The sequence below is a fragment of the Macaca mulatta genome, chromosome 5 (genome assembly GCF_049350105.2).
Source record: "Macaca mulatta isolate MMU2019108-1 chromosome 5, T2T-MMU8v2.0, whole genome shotgun sequence".
Lineage (NCBI taxonomy): Eukaryota > Metazoa > Chordata > Mammalia > Primates > Cercopithecidae > Macaca > Macaca mulatta.
Genome location: NC_133410.1, coordinates 52,378,201 through 52,385,259, shown reverse-complemented (window position 1 = coordinate 52,385,259; position 7,059 = coordinate 52,378,201).

Genomic DNA, 7,059 nt, shown 5'->3' with positions numbered 1-7,059 from the left:
CACACATACACACAGAGTTTACATACCATTTCAGAAGGCCACAGGTCCTCTGAAACCCAGCCGTGAACTCCAGGTCAGGATCGGTGGTTTACAGGAATTCCGCTCCAGCACACTAGAAAAGAGTAAGCACGCGGCAATTGATCTCTCGTGTTCATGTCAACAGATCCTGACCCAGATTATGGGATTAAAATCTGAGGCATGTGTGAGCATATGTGTTATATGTGCCTTGCTCTTGCAGGCTGACTTGTCCCAGCCCCTGCATCCTAGGAAGGAAATTGTGCGTACCTCCTGCTTAAATGATCCCCATCTGATTGAAATGTTTCCGGAAGACAGAAGACCATAGGCTGCAGAGATGGAATTGAGTAGGAGGCAAACTGCATTTGTCACTAAGTGACAGCGATCTGAGGAATGCTTCCCTACGTGACTTGTGAGTGATGGAGACAAGAGGGGTTACTGGGTCCACGGGTGGGCACGCTATGATATTTGGAATATCGTGCAGGAAGAAACCAGGAAACTGAGGCATTAATGGAGACCAGGTTTCCCTGAGGAGGAGACCACCTCTCCCTGAAGGCCATGCCCTCTATGTACTAACAAAACACTACCAGGTAACAGGTAAGAAAGCAGGACCACGACATCCACTCGCCTTGCCCAGAGAATGATTTAACCTTTGTGAAGTAATTTTCTGAGACTTCAGATATCCCACCTAAACACATTCCTTACCTCACAGAAATTGCTATACTTAATACAGAAATGGTTTTAACATATAATTGCTTTTTCTTCTGTATTTACCTAAAACTCAAGACTAAGGCTTTCTACTTTCTACACGTTCCATATACATATGAAAAGTCTACGATTGTATAGTTCTTAGATGTTGTCAGTTGAAGAGAAGCAAGGCCATGAATCACAAGGAGGAAAGATACTGTGAAAATGGAAGTGGGGTGGGTCTAGGGAGATCCCAGGCTGACGGAAGGACTGGCCTCCTCTGCTGGATGTTTGGGTGAGGTGGAGAGGGGACATCTCCCCAGAACCTCCAGAGCCCTTCAGTACCCTCCAGACAGGGCTGATGTGGGGAACGGTGTTTCTACTTCACTGCCTAACAATGAAACAAGGCAGCACTTGAGACCTGTGGGAAATGAGGGCAACCTTTTGGGAAAGTTCAGTCCTGGAGGGATTTCTAGGTTTTCAGTTCAGGGGTTATCATCTTTAGAGGTGTTAACTTTAGAAAATTGAAATCAATGGCCCTGTTTCTTATTCATTGTCAAAAACTAAAATTTCATGTGAGATATTTTTCCGGTTTGACAATCTATTGCTCCCTTTACCACTGTAAAGAAAGAGGAGGAAAAGTAATATGTGTAAGCAGGGGTTCCATATTCTTCTTAAGTAGATCAGATTTGGACTGCGTCCTTGGCCTCTTTATGGGAAACCTGTGTTTTGTGGATCTCGTGGCCTCACCTGCATTCAGGATCTGCCTTGTGTGTATGAGGAACACCAAAGGAAGTGGCGACCTACAAAACACAGCCAGCAGGGAGGAAGTAGAAGTGGAGGCTTTAAACGGGAGCTGAGTTAGACGAATCTTCAATTTGACCAGACTTCTTAATTGGGCTCAAAAAACTAGAAATTGTCAGAGAGAGGGATGAGGAGGATTCAAGGTCTAAAAAACTATGTTCCTTTACAAAAATAAAAATATAAAATTTTTGCTGCTCTGCATTTTATGGACTGCCATGACTATGAAACAGCACAAGTCCAGGTACGGTGGGTCACACCTATAATCCTAGCACTTGGGAGGCCAAGGTGGGCAGTTTGTCTGAGCCCAGGAGTTTGAGACCAACCTGGATAACATGGCAAAAACCTGTCTTTACGAAAAATACAAAAAAATTAGCTGTACATGGTGGCATACACCTGTAGTCCCAGCTGCTCTGGAGGCTGAGATGGGAGGATCGCTTGTGCCTGAGGAGGTTGAGGCTGCAGTGAGCTGAGATCACACCACTGCACTCCAGCCTGGGTGATAGAGTGAGACCCCTTCTTAAAAAAAAAAAAAAGAAAAGAAAAGAAAGAGAGAAAGAAAAGAAAGAGAAAGAGAAAAAGAAAGAAAGAAGGAAACAAAGGAAAGAAAGAGAAAAAGAAAAACAGCACAGCAGTCACACACACTTTAGTGTAAGAAAAGAGGCAAATAATAAAGGAAAATAATACTTCTTTTGTTCTATACGTGTTATTATGCCAATTTGCACATTTTCCAGATAAGGAAACTGAGACTAACAAATTACCCAAAGTCACACAGAAGTGAACAAAGAACAATTGAAAAGTAATGTATGCCCTTTGCCTACAAAAAAAGAGGACAGAAATAATAAACAGTAATTCTGCTGGCTTGGCAATTTTGCTCAGGGATAAATTCCTACTTTACAGAGTCCAAGTTTCTCTTCACGAAGTTAATACATGATTTCTCACGTGCTCTCGGGACTTCCTTTCACATCTCCCACAAGGTGGCAGCATTTCTCCAATGATATAGATGATCAACTAAGGCTACAGGGATTGGACAATAGAGCCAGGAGCAGAAATCAGGAGAGTAATTAATATAGAACTTATAAATACAGAAAAGGTTACAAAATTGTGATAACCTTATTAAATAAAGACTTTTAAACCTAGTAATTACTTTGAAGTTTAGTATCTTCCAGCCTCCCTACCATTTAGAAAAAAATTTATATTAAATTCTTTTAGAGCTATCCTTGTTTCCACCACTTGATGGCAATAAAGACCCCTTAAATAGCGAATGTTCATTTTCTTTTTGGAAAGTTGGAAGGTCTGTTTGAAAAATTCAGCAGTCTAGTCCTTTATCCATACTTTCCAGTTTCATCCTGTTCAAGATGCTGTGTGTTCTTCTGGAAGCAGAATGCCCCAACCATTCCCTGGGTCCGTTGCCTTCGCAGGAATTCACAGAATGATACTTTCTCCTTGGTTGTTCTAATACATTTAGTAATTTTCTACCTCCAATCCCCACCCTTCCACAATAAACTAAACCTTCTTGGATTTTTTCTTAAAATAACTCTGAACTACCAACTCATTGCTGTTTGGCTCTATCCCATCCACACAGGTAACTCCTATGATCTTTCTCTATAGTCCACCGCAGGGCTTGAGACACTGATACTTTGTAAACTACAGCGCCAGCTGGGCGCGATGGCTCATGCCTGTAATCCCAGCACTTCAGGAGGCCGAGGCAGGCAGATCACCTAAGGCCAGGAGGTCGAGACCTGACCTACATGGCAAAACCCCGTATCTACTAAAAATACAAAAATTAGCTGGGCATGGTGGTGGGCACCTGTAATCCCAACTACCTGGGAGGCTGAGGCAGGAGAATCACTTGAATCCGGGAGGTGAAGGTTGCAGTGAGCTAAGATCATGCCATTGCTCTCCAGCCTGGGCAACAGAGCAAGACTCTGTCTCAAAAATAAATAAATAAAATACAACTCCAAATTGATTGTCTCTAGGGGTGCAAGCAGCACCCAAACGATTCCTTGAAGATGAGACTGTGTCTTGGCACTCTGCATGACACCAGCTTTTAGACTGCAGCTAAGAACCTAGCACGAAGCCATAACTAGATGTGAGTTTATTGAATAAATGCGTGATTGTGAAATTATTATTTAATCCTTAGCATCAGTGATGTTGATGGTAAATTTCCTGAGAAAAGGGACACTTTCAGTACCTCTGCTTAGAAATGGGCTTACCACTGCCCTGGTGATCTGTGAAGATGATGATAGGAGGGGTGAGTCAGCATCATATTGGAGAAAGGGAGAATTTGTAAGGGATGGGGAGTCAATGACACAACCCTTGGTGTGCTTTTAGAGTAGTGGTGATGGACTGCACCAAACCACACTTACTCTCTAGGCTGGTATACCTCCTCCAGGATCAACAGTAGCCTTGAATGCAATGTCAAGGCTGCTGTGGATTTTTTTTTCCTGAGTTAACTTATACATCAAGATGCTATTGTTTTGGCCTTTTTAGCAATAATTTTTTGGTTATTGTTGGAAAGTAACAATAAAGATGCTTCAGGAAGGCCACTCAGGCAGTGAAGGAAAGGAAAGGATAGAGGCTGGGGCCCCTGAGGTGTGAATGGGGAAAGCCGAAGAGCTGGTTCCTTTATAGCTGCTTAAGTACTTAAAGTTTACTGAAGAAAGGGATGGAGGATGGATGGATGGATGGATGGATGGATGGATGGATGGATGGATGGATTGGAGTTGTCCTAAAAATTGAAGTAGTCTTCATTAAATCATTTCGATATCTACTTATTTGGGGGGATTTTCTGTGACAGTAATTCAGGATGCTCTATTTATTTTGTCTGCTGTGTTACTGTGCAGATTGTATCTTTGTGCCGAGTGAAGCAATTTGACTTTTTGGCATTCACATCATACGCGCTTGGTGTTTGTAGACAGTTATCATATCATTAGTCATTGCCTAGTTAATTCTGCTTTCCTGTTTCCACATAAATGAATCCCTCCCACTCCCTCAGTCATGTCTGTCCTTACTCTCTGATCTTCTTCCAGTATTTCTATCTCCTACAGGCCCCTAAGCATCTCACTGACAACTTAGTGTTTCAGGTAAAATACCAGAGTTACCCAGAAGAAAAAAAATATGTGCTGTGTGGATTCAGGGAAGAGTTAACACTTTTCATATAGTTCCAAAATCAGAATCAGAAACAAAGAAATTTCATAACTGGCTCCCGTATTTGTATAAGATGTTCAAACTGTTTTCTAAGTATTTGACTATTTGCTAGTTACATCCATAACAGAAATTTTGGAAGTATGCCTCTACAATATATTACAGTTCATTTAATGCCTTTGTCCCCTGTAATACTGAAACAGGGACCATAACTTTTTGTAAAAGGAGTTGGAGCAAGATCCAAGGAGACAGGAGGAAATGAGATGGCGATCACAGGAAGAGGCCTTAAGCTTGGACAGGAAGAGACTGCCCTCTGAGAGCCCTGGAAAATAGTCACAGTGGGGGCGGACAGAGATAAGGTGGAAAGAAGGGCAGGGAGTAAATGGAGGCAGATGGAAGATGAGTTGATTTACCATTGTTGACGTCAATTTTCTTCATGAATAAGGAAGCGAGATTGTTGGCTGAGAGTGAGTAGCAATGAGGTTGGGAAGAGTTGAAGAAAGTGAATGCTGGAACAGCCATGGGCAGAGGGAAGAATTTAAGACCTAACTGAAACTGGAAGCCCTCCCTTTGGAGTGGATTAAATCTGAAATTCTAGTGTTTTTTTGGTTTTTTTTTTTCCAGCATGCCGACTATATTATCAATATGTATTCATTCTGTTAAATATTCTTGGTCATCCTCTCTTCTCCATCCTACTACTCTCTTGTTATAGATTTCATTATTTTTTGTCTGCACCTGATTTGTCATTACCTCCAGTCTCACCTTGCCAGTCTTTCTTCCTCTAGCTACTGGAGTGACAATTTTCACGAACAAATATTGCAGCCAATGCCATCATCCACCAGTTAAACCCAGCTGAGCACAGACACATGAACAAGCCTAGTATAGACCAGGAGATGAGGCTGGAGAAGCCGCAGAGTTAGTTTACAGGGCCTTAGATTTCACTGGGAGTGAGAAGAACTGACCAGGTGAGTTCATCCCAAAGTACTAACTCACAGGTCCATGAGCTAAACTATTAAGTTTTGAGGCTGAGACTATATTGAGGGAGGTGAAGCACCTAGGGTGCAAAATTCAAGGAGGCCTCATTTGCACTTCCATGGCATAAGAGTAAATGTCTCTTTAAATTGTATGCCCCTGTTGCCACACTCACCTCACTGGCCTCACCCTACTCACTTACCACTTGCATGGCCCTGTGAAGTTGGTTCCACAACCATGGATGACTGATACAAGGATTTTTTTGACCTGGCTCCAGAAAAGCTTATTCTGGTTAATCATGGCATATGGACTATGGCCACTACTCCCTTTCTCCCTTTAATGTCCCTGTTATATCCAATAACATATTAATCTGTATTCCCAGTAAGAGCTGATGGCCCACAACCCCATAGTTTTCCAGCAAATTAAGAAATGTGCTGATACAAAATGTTCTGCTCAGACTAGGTCAGTGATGGTTTGCTAGGTCAACCTCAGATTTTGAATCAGAAAAGGTGGGAAAAAAATCTTCCAGAGAACTAAAATGATAACCCATTGGTCCTCTCATGAGATACCTATAGCACCTAGACCCTGAATCACCATCCAGAAAAGCCTCCATGAAGTATCAGTGTACCATAGATTTTTTCCATAAGATTTCCATGGGATTCCTGTCTCTCTTGAGACAGCCTGTTGAAGGAGTTTTTCCTGGGTACCACAAAAGTCGATCACTTTAGCTCTTTAGCCTTTTTCTTCCTATTCACCGTATTATTCCAGTAAAATTGCACCTATCCCTCTAAGCACACATCATATTCCACACCCTTGCTTGGCTCGTTCTTTTGCTAGAAAACCTGTCTCTTTCTTTCTCTTCTTTCTCTTCCTTTCTTTTTCTTTCTCTTTCTCTTCTTTCTCTTTCTTTCTTTCTCTCTTCCTTCATTTCTTTTTCTTTCCTTCCTTTTCTTTCTTCTTTTCTTTTCTCTTTTTTCTTTTCTTTTCCTTTCTTTTCTTTTTCTTTCAAGACAGGGTTTTGCTTTGCCACCCAGGCTGGAGTACAGTGGTGTAATAATAGCTAACTGCCTCCTGGGCTGAAGAGATTCCCCTGCTCCCTCAGATTCCCGAGTAGCTGGGACCACAGTTGCATGCCCCTACACCTGCCTAATTTTTGTATTTTTTTTTAAGAGACAGAGTCTTGTCACATTGCCCAGGCTAGTCTTCAGCTCCTGGCTCAATCAATCCTTCCACCTTAGCCTCTCAAAGTGCTGAAATTACAGGCATGCACCACGACACCCAGCTAAGGCTCTCTTTTTCAAGTCCCCAGTAAAGGACACTGATCTGGTGCTTTCACCAGATCTCTTTAAGCATATCATGTATTCATCCTCCACCTTCTTCATGCCTTGCTGCTAATGCCTCCTCACATCCTGTACCTAAGACCTTCAGAGCATTGCT